At 46.0% G+C, this 17,644-nt stretch overlaps 1 protein-coding gene and 1 pseudogene across 3 annotated transcripts in view; one reads left to right on the top strand and one right to left on the bottom strand.

The window, feature by feature from the left end:
- Positions 1-17,644, top strand: part of GATAD2A (GATA zinc finger domain containing 2A) — a 113,391-nt gene that overhangs the window by 33,853 nt on the left and 61,894 nt on the right. The gene's annotated exons all lie outside the window — the stretch shown is intronic.
- Positions 1,278-4,373, bottom strand: LOC118975040 (vacuolar fusion protein MON1 homolog A-like; annotated as a pseudogene).

The following is a 17,644-nucleotide window of genomic DNA, read 5'->3' as shown; positions in this document are numbered from 1 at the left end:
TCATGGCCTTGCCCCTGCCTATCTTACAGCCTCCCTGCAGGAAGGACTGGTGGCGTGGGACTCTGGGTGACTTCTCAGGGGTTATCTTTCTTGCTTGGGATTGGGTTGTCTTGGTAGGACTGTTCTCAGAGATACTGGAATGGGGTAGACTTTGTGGGTCGCTTGGGAACCTGACCTCACTTAGGACAGTGTTTCTCTGGGATGTGCAGTCTGCGTACTCAATAACTGACAGCTTAGAAGTGTACCTTTGCCTGGAAGTACAAAGCTTCTAGCACAAAGTTTGTGCTGGTTCTGTGCATGTGTGCATGTGTGTTTGTACGTGTGAGCACTGGCCCTGACTGCTGGAAAGGAGTGTGACCTGTGCAGTCACTCTGGTGTGTGAAAGAAAGACATTTCAGTTCATGTTGGATGTGGACTTTGTGTGGCAGAGTCCTGCCTTTTGTGGGGGCCCCAACTTTGGGGTTGGTCTCAAATGCAGGCGAAGTCCCACTGAGGGCATAGCCCAAGCCTCCATGGCCCTTGCAGATTTCTTCAGATCTTCTTATTTTAAGGCGGAGATTCAAGTGTCCTTGGCATAGTACCTTAAAACATTTCAGAGTTTTTAGTACTGAAACCTCTTAATGGCAGGGAAAACTCCTGACTTGAGAGAGAAGCAGCAGGCAAGTTTCAAGACTCGACTTCTTGCTATTGCATCTTGGGAGGCAGACCCTTCTTTCTTTTAAACCTCCTGTGGAGCAGTTTGGTCTTTGCTACCTTGCTCCTCTTAGAGTGGGGTTCTCCAGATATCAGACCCCCAGTGCAATTTCTTTCCTGTGTGCTCCCTAGATGTTGCCTGTTTGGACACTTCGAGCAAAGCTCCTCCCAGCGGGCAGAGCCTTGTGTCTGTCTGCCATCCCCTCTCCCTGCAGATGGCCCTTCTGTGAGGATTACATGATGGGAAATATCCATGCAGGGTACTGGCAAACTCTGACAGCTGAAAGAAGCCAGGGGTACACCACCTTCACCTCCATCTGGGCCTCGGTTTACTCTGTAGGGCTGGGAGTGGTCGCACAGTTGAGAGTTCTGTGAACACCCTCCCCGAGGAACACCTCTTTCTTGAACCTTCTGATCTTACTTTTATTGTCTGTCAGGTACATTGTCAGGAAGGTATGAGGTCTCTTGACATTGTTTCTCAGTTCTTAATTGGTGTGTGTGGTGTAATCCACAATTTAGTGATGGCTTTTGCCATTTGTTACAGTTTCTTCCTTTACACTTCCCAGCGTATTAGGTGCTTTTTGTCATTGCTGCAGTGCTTCATCATCAGAGTTTGCAGCAGAGATGAAGCGTCTGGGGCTGAGAACCAGCTTGTTGGCCTGGACCTTGTGGTGAGGTCTTAGGACCCTTTGGGCCAACTGTGTGGCTTCAGTCAAGGCCATCAGTGCTGTGGTGGGGTTGTTGGACAGCTCCTGCCACAACTGACAAGTTGCCAGATGGTGTTGACCCTTTGACCTGGTCCCTAATGGTAAAAGAAACTGAATTCTGCCTCTTAGGGAAGCTTGGTTGGTCAGATGGTTATAGGTTCTTATTTGAAGGCCCAGTGTCAGACTGGATTTCTAGAATTCTCACAGGTTTACCCTCCTGTTTAAAACTTGTCTTGAGGGTATCTGGGGAAGGTTTGTGGATATATGACATTCTGACCCTGCCATCTGTCTGGGTGCTCACTAGCCACTCCAGACTTGTTTTGTTTTGCTTTGCTTTGCTTTTTTCCTCCCAAAGCACTTTAATGCATGCAGTAACCCACAGTCCCTGTCTGCTCCCTGGGCAAGGGAGGCCAGCACTGCCTGGAAGATCCCATTGCTTCCATGGCCCAGTGGACTCAGGAGGGCTGTGACCACACATTAATATGTGAGGGGCATCAAGATGCAGAGGCAGAAATTTTAGAAGATTTTAAATTTATTTTTAGAGACGGGGAGAGAAACATCAATGTGTGGTTGCCTCTTGTGCGTTCCTTTACTGGGGACCTGGCCCGCAACCTAGGCCTGACTGGGAATCAAACCTGTGAGTGACCCTTTGGTTCACAAGCTGGTGCTCAGCCCACTGAGCCACACCAGCCAGGGCAAGAGGTGGTCTTCTTCCTTGTGGACCCAGCACATTAACTTAAGGTTGGCATTGGTCTCCAAGGGGCTATAGCACATGTAGAGGTCAAAGTTACTGTCATTCAGACCAGGAGGTTCTTTTTTTTTTTTTTAAGATTTTATTTATTTATCTTTAGAGGGGAAGGGAAGGAGAGAAGTATCAATGTATGGTTGCCTCTCATGAGTCCCGTGCTGGGAACTGGCCTGCAACCCAGGCATGTGCGCTGACTGGGAATCTAACCACGGTCGTGTGGTTCACAGGCCTGCGCTCAATCCACTGAGTTACACCAGCCAGGGCAAACCAGGAGGTTCTTGTTGGGACCTGTGTAGTGGATGGTGAGGCATCCACTGAGCTACACCAGCCAGGGCAAACCAGGAGGTTCTTGTTGGGACCTGTGTAGTGGATGGTGAGGCATTATGGACATGGCTGTGCAGGTACTGGTAGAGGCCCAGTAGCCACTCTTCCTGCTCCTCATTACTGGTATATGGGGCCTCAATCCCAGGGCTAGTGAAGAATCCTGAGCTCTTTGACATAGAAAAGAAATGGCGATGGTCAGGGATGCCCACTTGGACAACACTATAGTAATGTGCGTACGGTGTCTCCTGCAGCACCACGTGGGCTCCGTGCTTCCATACGTGCTCCTGAAAGTAGAGGAAGAGATGGCAAAGAAGTCATTGTTTTTGGAAACGAGAAGTAGGCAGAGATCAATGTCAGGCTCCAGATAAGATTGGTATGTGTGGAAGACGCTGGCTGTGTTGACCTTGGGCAGGCACAGCACCCAGGCCTCCCCTTCATGGAATGATGAAGAGGAACTTACGAGGTTGAAGAGCAGGTGCAGGTCGATGGGGTGCAGGAGTTGGTCTTTGTGGTATGCAAGTGCCACTGGCTGGTTGTGTGCGCCAGCAGGGTGGAGAAAGCCAGGCTTTGTGCGGATACCTGCTGCAGGCTGGCACAGTGTCATACCCAGCTGCCACCAGGGACAGGCACCATGCCACCCCTGTCAGGAAGCTAGGGTCTTGCACCGTGAGCTTCAGCAGGTTGTCTATAATGTGCTCTGAGCCTGAGAATGGCACCACAGGTCATAGTTCTGCTTCTGTTGTAGTTCTGCTTCTGCTGAAGGATGTGGTTCAGCTGCATGCCTGTAAGAAGGCTCAGGATCTGGTAAATACAGAGCAGATTCTGCTTCAGTTCATGCTGGACTGCTGTGTATGGATCACCAGCACCAGTGGGCATACAAATAATACCTTGTAGCCTTCTGCATGAATGGAATAAATGGTGTTTTGCATCAGCCTGCAAGAAGGACATTAGGACCACCATGACACCCATGGTGCTGGAAAGTGCCTCCTCTGGCCCATAACTGGAGTATACAGGTTGCTTGACCTTGCTCAGCACTAAGACGTGCTTCTGGTGCAATTGCCAGACCTCAGCAGCTTCTATATTCCCCTTGCCTGTGCCCTCTCTGGGGGTCTCTGTGGTTGGTGTGCGGCTGCCCCTGGGGGCTCTGCTTAGTCCTCAGCTTCCTAGCAGCATCTCCTTCTGGAGGTCTTGGGCCATGACCATCAGCTGGGTGCTTAGCTCACTGAAGTTATGGTTGATCTGGCACCTGTCTGCAGGTGGACCCCAAGCACCCTCCTTGGGCCTCTCCCCAGGAGCCGCCCCATCCTCCACTTCAGTCAGTTCCTTGTAGGAATAGGCATGGGCAAACATAGCACCATCTTGCTTGGCACCTGGCTCCACTCTCTGGGCCAGTCCTGGTGTGGGGCTTTTGGCTCTCTCCACACTCTGCCCATCAGAAGGAGCCAGTGTGTCATCACGGCATTTGCTGCTTCTCTTTCTTTGCATGTCAGCAGCCATCCCTTGAACTTTCCTATTTCTCTGGGAGACCCAGGACACACAGAGATTGCCAGTCACTGCCCTCTGCAGGACCCCAAAGAGGACCCTAGGTCCTCTTTGGCTAGGTCCGGCTCGGTCTGGACTGAAGGCATAAGTTTGCAGGGCTACAACATCTTGTGGACACAGACATGGCTACAGCGTGGACCACAGTCCTCTCCCACCACCCATTGCTCAGCTGCCAGTCCAGGAAAACCTAGCCTCTTTGGATTTGGATCTAGGGAGATCCTTTAGTATTCTGGAAACTATCAGCTTTAATAGACCTCAGTCACTCATTCCCAGTCTCCTGTTGCCATCCTGGAGGATGGGTCCCTTTGAGATCAAGGCAGAAGCTTCCTGAGGCTCCAGGTCTTTTCCAGCTAGAGTGGTGCAGCTGGAGAGGGAATGATTGGGAGTTAGAGGTGAGAATTGGAGGTACTCCGTTTATCTTTCTTCAGAGAGATTGCCTTCCTGTCTGTTGTTATTAACTGACCGCAGTAGTTAGTCTTATCTTGGCTGTTGGCTCAGGTCTTCATTTTTATATAGTGGGTTGCCCCAGAATGCTGTTCTCTCTCTCTGGGTGCTTGAACAGCAGACAGATGTTTTTCTTTCTCCCTTTCAAAGAAAAGTATTCTGGAAAGTATGTGGGGAGCACCCACTGGAGGTACGAGGTTATGTGCTGGATCTGGCTATCTGGCTGTTTATTGATCAAGACTGTGTTGTGTCTTTGAAGGTGGCCCAGCAGTGGCCTTCACGCTGCTCCTCAGAAGACTTTGGAGATTGTTTGGTCTTTGCCCATTTGTGAATATGCAGATCAGGGTTGGTGCCTTATTGTCAACAAATGAAGTAACCTCCTGAATGGGGCTGTCTTTACTGCGTGGAGATGTTCAGGTGGTGGCTTTGCTCTCACTCTTATGGCACATATGATCCCGTGGACTCACAGACCTGGCTTGAGGCAGCACATGGCACCTGTGGCCAGGGCAGTGGAGGATATTCTGTCCATTGGTGAAGGAAAGATTCTCACCTTCTCAGGAGGTTACCTCTGTGATAAGGTGTTGCTACTTTAAAAACAAACTAAAAAAACCTTCAAGAATAAAATAGTTGGAGGATTTATTTCTTGACATGAACATAAACATAAACTTTCCCTGGCTGGTGTGGCTGAGTGGATTGAGTGCTAGCCTGTGAACCATAGGGTTGCCGCTTTGATTCCCTGTCAGGACACATGCCTGGGTAGCTGGCCAGATCCGCAGTAGGGGATGTGTGAAAGCCAACCATGCATTGATGTTTCTCTCCCTCTCTCTTCCCTTCTGTCTAAAAATAAAAAAATAAAAAATCTTAAAAAAAGAAAGAAAAGAAACACCCCAGCTATGAAGGTAATAACAGTTGTTTGAGATACCACACAACATGGAGGATCCCTGGATGGTCTCTCTTGGGAGGGAAGCTGGATGTATTGGAATCTCCTGTTGGCCACCTGCTACAATGGAGATGATATCTTCTGCAGGTGGGGCTTTTTGTGATCCTCACTCCTAAATTTTCCTGTTTCACCTAGTCCTGGAGACTCAACTGCTCCCTTCCCAGCCTCCCCACTTGTTAGTTGTCTCAGGAGGCTCTTGGCATGTTTTGCAGTGATATGTTGCTCAGGGACATGTGTGTTTGCAAAGAAGACCACTTGCTCACCTAAGCCAAATTTGGCAGAGGATCTCAGACCATTTCATTTTTGCTCTTATTCTTTTCAGGAATAGTTGACCCAGTGATAATTGGGATGCTCTGGGTTTTCCTGTTTGAAATGATGAACAATAAAATGCTCTCCTTCTGTATGAACAATAAAATGCTCTCCTTCTGTGAGTGGATACCTTGTGTGGGGTCCTTTGGTGTTACTATTTTTTCTGTGCAAGCATCCTTACATCTCAGCTAGGGTCTGGGGCTGGCTCTGCCTCACAAGATGGGTGGACTTGGTCCTCAGAACTTGAATGGGGTGCAGCAGTTTCCTTTTCAGTGACATGGTAGGTGGGCTTGTTGTCTGGGTCTCTCCTGTCTGGAGTTGAGTGTATTGGGAGCTCAGGGTTCACTCCCTCAGTGGGCCTGTGTAAAGGTCCCATGTCTGACCCAGGTGCTTCAGGGAATAGGTCTGGGTTGAGCTCGATGTCTCTGGCTTCTACTTTTTGGAAAAGTTTGTGCACAAGTTAGTCATTGTTACTGTTCACCTGACAGGTACTTTTTGACTCCCTGGTTCATGGCTATGAGATGGGGCTGGAAGAGGTGTGTCCACAGAGTGTTGTGGGAGGTAAGAGCAGGGGTGAGACAGGTGCACTTGAAGTGCATACAAGGCATAACATTTGATGCTGCTCTGTCTTACCATTCTGGGTCTTTACAGTGCCACTGGAAAGTTTTGTGCAGTTTATTTGAGGAATGGTGGGAAGCACTGGTTGATAGTGGAGGCTATCAGGGCTATGGCTGGTCTGGAAAGCCATCTAGGCTGCAGGTATACCAGGGCTTTGTCTATGGGCTTTGTTCTGTACATATTTTGGTCCCAAGGGGTTAAAATATATGTTGTTTTATCTTGAAGATACCTTGTGATAAATGAAATAAACCAGATACCAAGGGACATACTGTGTGATCCCACTTACATGAGGCCCCTAGAGTAGTCAAATGTATAGAGGCAGAATGTGGAATGGTGGGTGCCAGGCGTGGGGGCATGGGGAGTTAGTGTTTTATGGGGACAGAGTTTTAATTTTGCAAGATGAAAAAGTTCTGGAGATGAACGGTGGGAGGGGATGGTTGGGCAACATTGTGAATGAACTTAACACCACTGAAATACACACTTAAAAAGACTAAGATGGTAAATTTTATGTATATTTTTTAATTTATTGGGGTTACGTTGGTCAACAAAATTATGTTTCAGGTATACAATTCTATGACCCCTCATCTGTATATTGCATTGTGTGTTTACTACCCAAAGTAAATCTCTATCACCATATGTTTGACCCATTTTTTACCCTTTACTACTCTCTCCACCCCTCCCCCTCTGGTAATCACCACATTGTTGTATGTGTCTTTGAGTATGTTGTATATATTTTATTTTTTTACTTATATATTATTATTATTATTATTATTTTAAATATATTTTATTGATTATTCCATTACAGTTTGCTATTCCCCCTTTCATTCCCCTCCACCCTGCACATCCCCTCCCCCACCATTCCCCCCTTTAGTTTATGACCATGTGTCTCAAGTTTTTTAGATTCTATATTTCCCCTACTATTCTTGCCCTCCCCCCTATTTTCTATCTACTGTCTATGCTATTTTCTGTACCTTCTCCCCCCTTCTCCTCCCACTCCCCTGTTGCTAACCCTCCATGTGTTCTTCATTTCTATGGTTCCTCTCCTGATATAGCTGTCCTCTTGGTTTCCTTTTGTTTTAGGTGTGGTGGTTAATAACTGAGTTTGCTGTCCTTTCACTGTTCATATTTTTTGTCTTCTTTTTCTTAGATAAGTCCCTGTAACATTTCATATAAGAGCTTGGTGATGATGAACTCCTTGAATTTGATCTTATCTGAGAAGCACTTTATCTGTTCTTCCATTCTAAATGAAAGCTTTGCTGGATAAAGCAATCTTGGCTGTAGGTTTTTGGATTTCATGACTTGGAATACTTCTTTCCAGTCCCTTCTTGCCTTTAAGATCTCTTTTGAGAAATCAGCTGACAGTCTGATGGGCACTCTTTTGTAGGTGACTGTCCCCTTATCTCTTGCTGCTTCTAGTATTCTCTCCTTCATTTTAATCTTGGGTGATGTAATTATGATGTGCCTTGGTGTGTTCCTTCTTGGGTCCATCTTCTTTGGGACTCTCTGAGCTTCCTGGACTTCCTGGAAGTCTATTTCCTTTGCCAGACTGGGGAAGCTCTCCTTTATTATTTGTTCAAGTAAGTTTTGCACTCGCGGCTATTCCTCTTCCCCTTCTGGTACCCCTATAATTCAGATGTTGGAACGTTTCAAGATGTCCTGGAGGTTCTTAAGCCTCTCCTCATTTTTTGAATTGTTGTTTCTTCATTCTGTTCTTGTTGAACGTTTCTTTCTTCCTTATGATCCACTCGATTGATTTGAGTCCCAGTTTCCTTTCCATCACTATTGGTTTCCTGTGCATTTCCCTTCATTTCCCTTCATCACTATTTGTATTCCCTTCATTAGTTTAGCCTTCATATGTTCCTCTAATTTGTGACTATAATCAACCAGTTCTGTGAGCATCCTGATTACCAGTATTTTGAACTGTGCATCTGAGAGGTTCGCTATTTCTTGGTTGCTTAGAGTTATCGGCTCTGGGGCTTTGAGTTCTTCTTGAGCCATATTTTGGACTGTGCGTGCCTGTTACGTATGAGGAGTGGAGCCCTAGATGTTCACCAGGGTGGGGCAACTCAGTAGCTGGGTTGTGATGCAGTATGTGGGGGCAGGGTCAAAGGAAAGCAATGGTTGTCCCCTCTGCCGCCTCCCGCTGCTGGGGCCGCTGGGTGGGGCCGCGGGGTTGTCCCACTGTGCTCGAATGTGCAACCAAGCTTAGCCTGCCCACACCCTCACTGGGTCCATGCTGCTACCCCAGGTGCCTGTGCGCCTGGGTCGGGGGATCTTTCCTGCCCGACCCTGCTCTACTGCTGGCTCCGCCCCTCTTACCGGTCCCAGTCGAACTGTTCGTTGTTGTCCGACTTCCATATAGTTCAGTTTTCTGTTCTTTGGCTGCATCTTTGTTTACTAAACCTTTGTTGTATTCAAACTTGGTTGTGGGAGAAGGCACAGTGTTTCCACCTACGCCTTCATCTTGGTGTAAGTCTATTTACTATATTACTATTTTACTATATTTTAATACAGTAAAAAAATGGAACTGTTTGTATTTACCCTCACCTAAGGACATGTGTATTGATTTTATTTTTTAAAACGATTTTGTTTATTTATTTTTAGAGATGGGAAAGGAGGAAGAGAGGGAGAGAAACATCAGTGTGTGCTTGCCTCTCACACATGGCCTCCCCCCCCCCCCCCCCCGGGACCCAGTGCACAATCCAGGCGTATGTTGTTGACTGGGAATGGAACTGGTGACCCTTTGGCCTGCAGGCTGGCACTCAGTTCACTGAGCCACACCAGACGGGGCTATGCTTATTGATTTTAGAGAGAAGGGAAGGGAGAGAGGGAGGGAGGGAAACATCAATTCGAAAGAGAAATACTGATCAGCCACCTTGAGTACACACCCCTAGAGACTGAACCCGCAACCTAGGAATGCGCCCTGACCACAAATTGAACCTGTGACCATTTGGTCCATGGGATGACGCTCCATGCAACTGAGCCAAACTGGTCAGGGCAAAATAGAACATTTTTGAATTCAGAAATGCCCTATATCCCTATGGGAGTTTCATTTTATCTTCCCTAAGAGTTAGCTTAGGGAGAAAGGAACAAAGGCACTCATTTTGATGGTCTCCCTTGTGCCAGATATTGTGGGATTTAAGAGAAAAAGGATATGCGTGGTTCTAGAAGGTTCATTGTAACATCATTTTGGGAGTGTTGGAGCACAGAGATTCCATGGGTGTTCTTTGGTCCCTGGAGGTGTGGGGCCTGGATGTACCCAGCTTGGTGGGCTGATACAGGATTCCTGGAGTCTTCAGAGGGCTTTGAAGAACAGAGCCCAGAAACATCTGAGGTCTTCTCTGCTCTAGCACTCAGCTCAGAGTTGAAAGGTATTTCCTTGTTTTCCTGTGGCTATTTGTCAGAGAATTTCCTTAATACAGCATGATACAAAGTGGGAGACACCAGTTCCTAGGACCTTGTTACTAACAGAGAAGTCATTTCCACTTTATTTTTTGTGACAATTTCTTCAGGATGACTTTTTTTTTTAAACAAATTTATTTTATTTATTTTTTACAAGATTTTTTAAAAAATATTTTATTTATTTATCTTTAGAGGGGAAGGGAAGGAGAGAGGGAAACATCAATGTATGGTTGCCTTTCGCGTGTCCCCTGCTGGGAGTTGGCCTGCAGGGAACTGGCCTGCAACCCAGGCATGTGCCCTGACTGGGAATCGAACCACGATTGTCTGGTTCGCAGGTCCGTGCTCAATCCACTGAGCTACACCAGCCAGGCTACAAGATTTTATTTATTTATCTTTAGAGAGGAAGGGAAGGAGAGAAGGAGAGAAATATCAATGTATGGTTGCTTCTCGTGTGTCCCTTGCTGGGAACTGGCCTGCAACCCAAGCATGTGCCCTGACTGGGAATCGAACCACAATCGTGTGGTTTGCAGGCCCGTGCTCAATCCACCGAGCTATACCAGCCAGGGCTAGGATGTCTTTTAATATTGTAACACATGTATATCCTCATTACTAAACACTTCTAACACTTCTCAAAGTCTCAGACTAGGCTAGATATGGACACTTGATTACTGGACATTTTAAATATGGGGATTTATCTGAAGTTTTATTTTTCAGTTACAGTTGACATTCAATATTAATTTGTATTAGTTTCAGGTATACAATGTGGTGGTTAGACATTTATATACTTTGAGAAGTGATACTCCCTTATAAGTCTATCTAATACCCCATCTGCCACCATATAGGAGGAGGGATTTAAAAAACTAGAATTTTCTGAAGGGTCAGCCCCTTGTAGTAAAGGCTGTGTGTTCACACAGTAGGTGAGTGGGAACCCATCTGTATCAGTATATCAGATGGTGGTGTTGTGAGAGGCTGGTTCAGCTTCAGTGAATTTTTTTGGAGACTTTAAATGCGTTTGCTCATTTCATGGTAGGTAATTTATGAACGTACTTGCTCACACCACGCTGCGTACTTGCTCACACCACGCTGCGTATTCAGCAGTTTTTGACTAAAAAACAGCATCACCCTATACCCAAGGCTCCCTATTCACCTGATCTCACCCCAAGCAACTTCCTTCTGTTTGTTTCCCTGGATGAAAAAAGTCCTTAAAGGGAAACATTTTGTCCTTTGTGGAAGAGGTGAAACAAAAAAGGCAGAAGCACTAAAAGGCATCAACATTGACAAGTTCAAAAACTTGTTTTGAGCAATGGAAAGAAACATCGATGGGTGTATTGCATGAAATGGAGAGTACTTTGAAGGTGACTGAAGTTTAAACGTGCAGCAAGAATAACTATACAATTTTTATAAATTCTGTTTTTTGGGTCCCCCTTATAGGTATTGCAGCATTATTGGTTATAAATCCCTATGCTGTACTTTACATGCCCATGACTATTTTGTAATTACCAATTACATTTCTTATTCCCTTCACCTTTTTCACCGAGTCCCCTAACCTCCCTGTCCTCTGTATCTGTGAGTCTGTTTCTGTTTTGTTTATTTGTTTATGCTATTCTTTAGATTGCACATGTAAGGGAAACAATATGATATTTGTCTTTCTCTAATTTCACTTAGCATAATATCTTCTAGGTTCATCCATGTTGTTGCAAATGATAAGATTTCACTCTTTTCTATGGCTGAGTAATATTCCATTGTATATAGGCACCTACATCTTCTTTTCCAGCCATCTGTTGATGGATACTTAAGTTACCTCCATATTTTGGCTATTGTAAATAATGTTGCAGTGAGGTATTGTTTCTAATTAGTAGGTATTAATGGCCTACTAATGGCCTACACTTCAGTACCCATGCACCCACACCCTACACTCCCCTCCTTTCTTATCCCAACCTAAAACACCCAGCCACAGTACTTCCAACTGATCCCTGTCCTCTCCAAGGCTTGATTCCACCACACCCTCTGTTCTCCTGGAAATTCCAGCAGTCCAAGGCCCTGGAGAGCACATATTGGCTGTTACCTTATAGGTATTGTTTCTAATTAGTGTTTTGTGTTCCTTCAGATAAATACTAAGAAGTAGGATTGCTGGATCATATGGTAGATCTGTTTTGAATGTTTTGAAGGACCTCTGTAGTTTTCTGGTTTGAAGAACCAGCCACAGTTTTCCATAGTGGCTGCACCAATTTGCAGTTCTATTAACAATGCACGAGGGTTCTCTTTTCTCCTCATCCTTGCTAACCCTTGTTTATTAATGATAGGTGTGAGGTGATGTTTCACTGTTTTTAATTTGTGTGTCTCTGATAATTAGTGGTGTTAAGCATCTTTTCATGTCTCTTGGCCAACTGTATGTCTTCTTTGGAGAAATGTTTATTCAGGTCCTCTGCCCTGAATAATTTAATTGGATTGTTTTTTGGTGTTGTGTTTTTTATAAGTTTTGAATATTAACCTCTTATTGGATGTATCATTGGCAAATATTTTCTTCCAGTTGGTAGGTTGTCTTTCTATTTTGTTGATGGTTTTTCTTTGCTGTGCAAAAACTTTGTTTGATGCAGTTCCATTTGTTTATATTTTCTTTGTTTCCCTTGCCCAAGGAGATCTAGCAACAAAAATATTACTGAGAGCAATGCCAGAGTTTATTGCCTGTTTTCTTCTAGCACTTTTATGGTTTTAGGTCTTACATTTAAGTCTAATCCATTTTGAGTTTATTCTCCCCCCTGCCCCCCGAGAGGGAGAGAAACATCAATGTGTGGTTGCTTCTCAAATGTCCCCTACTGAGGACCTGCCCCACAACCCTGGCATGTGCCCTGACTGGAAATTGAACCAGTGACCCTTTGATTTACAGGCTGGCACCCAACCACTGAGCTGTGTCAGCCAGGGCAAGTTTATTCTTATATATGATATAAAAAGGTGGTCTGGTTGTTTTTTGGGTTATTTTTTTGGTATGTATCTGTCCAGTTTTCCCTACATCATTTGTTGAATAGACTGTCTTTACCCCATTATATATTGCCTCCTTTGTCCTAGATGTCTGAAGTTTTGAACTGCCATGGGAACTTGCCTGGGTAAGCTTGCTGGGGAGCAAGAGTTGAAACATTGAAACAGACCTGTAGAAAGGACTCAGTTTTTTGAGGAACAGCATTCATTACAGTAAAAGTAGAGCTAGTTTCTTTTTGAGAATCGACCTGGTTCTTGGTCCTGTGATGGTCCAGAGGTCCAGGGGGCCAGGTGGTCTCCCTCAGCTAGTAATTCGTCAGAAAAAAGCACTGAAACTTTTGGTATGGTTTGGTGGTGTGAAAGGGAGGGACTGCTGGAATTTCCAGGAGAACAGAGGGTGTGATGGAATCAAGCCTTGGAGAGGACAGGGATCAGTTGGAAGTACTGTGGCTGGGTGTTTTAGGTTGGGATAAGAAAGGAGGGGAGTGTAGGGTGTGGATGCATGGGTACTGAGGTGTAGCTCACACATCTCAGCGATGAGAGAGGAGGTCCTTCAAGACACAAGGCCATAGAGGCCTCTGGAGCCTCTGAATGCCTTTCTCCAAACAGCCCTGTGCAGGAGGCAGTGAACGCTTCCCCCACGGGCTGTGGTAGGCTGTGTCCTTGCTTATCTTCATGTTGCTTTTTCCTGGATAGAGTTTATATTTATATTGTTACGTTTTTGACTCAAGTCTTTGGTGGTAGCATAGTGGTTGGGTATTTATAACTCAGGGAGTATTCCATTTGCCATTTCCTCCTGTGTGCCTCCTTGGGCGTTGGATAAGGAGATGAGCAAGAGCTCTTTGTCTTGTGGAGCAGTTGGAGAAGAGAACCTATTGAATGTCAGATGTCAAGTTCAGCTGGGCATTAGTCCTAAGGGGTGGGAGGGGGAGGGGTAAGAGCTGGCAGGCAGAGCAGGCCTTGAATAATAGGTGCTTGATTGTGTCTGAAGGATGAGTGGGAGGAAGGGCTTTCCCAGCAGTGGGAAGAGCATGTGCAAAGTAGAAGCTGGCAGGTGTGGTGGTTGTGAAGGATTGAGACAAGGCCAATGTGGTTGGAACTAGGAGCATGTGTGTGTGTGTGTGTGTGTGTGTGTGTGTGTGTGTGTGTGTGAGAGAGAGAGAGAGAGAGAGAGAGAGAGAGAACATATACATACATGTCTATTAGATGCAGACAGAGTCTTGAAGTCCATGGTGAGGTGTTGCTAGCATTGGGAGGTTTCAACGGGCTTTAGGAATGTCCTCATTGGCACGGTGCGGGGAGTAGAGGATCTTTCCCTTAGTGAGGCTGTGGTTACTGTGGCCGAGGGAGGACAGGCAGGGGCAGACCGAGGCCCTGGAGAGCACATATTGGCTGTTACCCTAGTGCACACCTTGGCTTGACAGTGAATACGGGCCAGTTCTGGTTGCCAAGGACGGGCTTATGTGGCTTCGCTGTCGGCTCCGTGGCCCTCATGGGGCTGGTTCTTTGCCAGTAGTGTGCCGAGTCATGCTCTCTCCTGCTCTGCAGGTTAATGAGGCTCCATACCTTGGGGAGAGCAGGTACTGCTTTGTCCCCTGGGGCCTAATGGAGCTGGAGCATTTCCTTGGTGTGCCTCTTTCTTTTTTGTCTCAGACATGCCACAGTGGCTGGGTCCCCTCTGGTCCTTTAATACTCAGCATATCCTGTCAGGGCTGCAGTTTCTTCCTGCTTTTAAGGATCAGGTATTCAATATTTTTGGTTTTGCGGGTTGTATTATCTCTGTTGCTACTACTCAGGTCTACTTTGTAGGTGAAGCAGCTGTAGAACATGCATACTTGGGTGGAGCATGGCTGTATTCCAGGAAAACCGTTCACTACAACAGGCCCAGGCAGTAGTTTGCTGCCCCCAGATTAGAAAACCAAATCCAGTCCTTCCCCAACTAGCCAGCACATGTTGGAACAGTGTAACCTGTAGGCTTTCTTGATGCTTCACAGTTTGTTCTGCCTCAGTTTCTCCCTTTCTGGTAGGGCTGGCCAGGGAGTTACCCTCCTTGACAGTTTGGTGGTACAGTTGCTAAGACTGTAGACAGAGTCTAGGTTGCTCCTGTCTCCAGGGGCACTTGGATTGCATGAAACAAGTGGACTTTGTGGACCTAGGGGTGGGAGAAGGTGAATGTATTGTTGGGTTTCCCCTCAGAGTTTATTTTCCAAATGTCATGTTCCCAGGGCTGGATTTGAGCCAAGGTGGTAAACATTTGGGTGCAGACACAGTTAAAGAATTTTAGTGATAGCCCAAGTGTTTGGTTAGTGCAGATAGGGGTAGGAGGAGACCAGAAATGTGCAGCTTCCATAAGGGCTGGGCCCCTGGCAGGGATGCTGGGCCCTCTGGGAGCACCTTGGAGAGCCCAGGCTTCCTGGTCAGGTGCCCATGGCCCCAGAGACCTCTATCTCTGCTGGCCACAGGCACTGCAACCCAGTGTCTCCTCCGAACTGGAGCTCACCAGATAGTAGGTGGTGTCTGGTTGGGGCTCCTTGCCTCTCGTTAAAAGGGAGCTAGCATTACTTACCTGAGCTCCAGAGGATGAAATGGCAACACAGGACTTCTGTTGCCCAAAGTGCAGTAACTTGATTTTATGTAAATCACCATGGCTGCCCTCTACCGAGTGTGACTCTTTCAGACTGGGAAATCAGTGTGTTGGGGTATGTCTCAGAGTTGGTGTGGAAGAGGGGGATGTGTGTGTGCATGCATGTGTGCATGTAAGTGGAGTACCCAGGTGCAGGGTCAAAGCCAAACCGTAATGATTTATCAAGGGAGCAGAAGAGTCTCTTATGAGTTAGTAATTGTGTACTTAAGGGTTACTCGATACTGTTTTAAATGTATGGGTTGGACATAAAAACAGTAAAAGCTGTCTAAACTCAGCCAGTGCGGGTGGGTAGCAAAACGGTCCAAATGCTATATCAGTGAATAGTGATTATAGTTTATTTTAGAGAAGTCCTCCCAGTTCTCATAGTGCTGAATGGTCTCTGCTTGGTTTCAACTCCTTTTTGAGTTTCACACTAATTGTATCTGAGGGTCTACTGCTCCTCAGAATGGTTACTTCAATGTTAAACCACCTTGGCTCAATTCATTTCATAAATATTTGTTGTGTACCTGGTACATATCTGACACTGTTCTAGGTGCTTAGGATAAAATAGGCATCAGGGAGACAGATACCTCTTTCCTTGTGGCATTTATGCTTTTGTCAGATGAGAACGCTTGTAGAGACAGTAGCTGCCTTGTGTGGAGCGTGCAGGGCTTCTCTCCCAGGGTTGTGGGAGAGAAGGAGCAGGGTGGGCCTTTGTGAGGGAGACATTTGAGCAGCAACCTGGGGGGACATGGAGAGAGGGTCAGCCATCTGGGGGAGAGTGATTGAGATAGAGGGAGCAGCTAGCACAAATGCTGTAGTAGCTATTGTTGGAACAGGCTGTATAAAGACATTTCTGAGAAATTGTGTCAGCTGAATATGGACTGGGCATTTGTTGACATTTAGGGATTTTTGTATGGTAGTTACATTTTTCAGAGGTCCTTTTCAATTTGTGGTTGCTAAAATGATAAAATATCTGCGATTTTGTTTAAAACATATAAAGACCTCAAGGTGGGAGGGTGCCTGGTGTGTTGGAGTCATGGCTAGGAGGCCAGCACCGCTGGAGCAGAAAAAGCAGGTGGCCAGTAGGTGGGCCTCCAAGTCCAGGAGAGGGTCAAGCTTCATACTAAGTGAATGCAGGACCTTCAGAGGGGTGAAAGCAGGAGGTTTAGTTTGCTGTCCTCCATTTTAGCGGGGAGGGTGTGTGAGAAGTGGTTGGACCCCAGGGGTGTTTGATGGCAGAATCAACAGGATTTTCAGATGGACTGGGTAGAAGGGCATTCTGATCAAGAGGGCAACTCCAGATTTTTATCTGAGCAGCTAGAAGACTGAATGTGCCATAAGCTAAGAGACAGGGAAAGCCATGGTGGAGCATGGTCTGAGGTGACCTTAAAACTTCTTTGCATATTGTACTCTACCCAGGATGCACTGTGTGTGTTGTGATAACAGATTAAGATGACCTTCCTCCTTGTTGGTTAACCACCCCCCCAGGATATGTTGTCCAGTGAGTCTTGTGGTCTCACAGAATAGGGTACTCGGATCTTTGTTGAAAATCAGTTGTCCACATGTGCATGGGTATATTCTGGTTGTCCATCTACATGTTTGTATTTATGTTCATATCAGACTTGGTTATTGTAAGACTTGTGGTAAGTCTTTCTTTTTTAAAATACATGTTTTACACTAGTTCCAATTATTTCCCCCTTCCATCCCCCTGTGCCCAGCCTGCCCCCCGTTTCCATAGTCAGTCCCCCACCATTGTCCATGTCCATGGGTCTTTCATATATGTTCCTTGACTAGTACCTTCACCTTCTTTCAAAATTTCTCTTTCCTCCTCCCCCCTCCCACCTCCCCAACCTTATGGTAAGTCTTAAGCTCAGGTAGGGGAAGTCCTCCAAATTTGCTCTTCTTTTTCAGTGTTGCTTTCACTATCCTAGGTCCTTTATATTTCCATGTAAATTTTAGAATCAGCTGCTTGTTTCTACAAAAAAAGCATGCTAGGAATTTTTGATTGGGCAAGTGTTAAGTTGGATCAATTTGATGGGGAGGGATTGATACATCTACCCACCCTCAAGACCTGACTATTTATTTTTTTCTTCTTTTTTTAAAAAATACATTTTATTGATTATGCCATTACAGTTGTCCCATTCCCCCCCTTCACTCCCCTCCACTCTGCACACCCCTCCCCCACCATTCCCCCCTTTCGTTTCTGTCCATGTGTCACAAGTTCTTTAGATTCTGTATTTCCCATAGTATTCCTGCCCTCCCCTCTGTCTATTTTCTAACTACTGTCTATGCTACTTATTTTCTGTACCTTCTCC

The sequence above is a fragment of the Sturnira hondurensis genome, unplaced genomic scaffold (genome assembly GCF_014824575.4).
Source record: "Sturnira hondurensis isolate 20B ecotype Veracruz unplaced genomic scaffold, ASM1482457v3 Scaffold0020119, whole genome shotgun sequence".
Classification (NCBI taxonomy): Eukaryota; Metazoa; Chordata; class Mammalia; order Chiroptera; family Phyllostomidae; genus Sturnira; species Sturnira hondurensis.
This window is presented reverse-complemented; position numbering and strand designations above follow the sequence as displayed.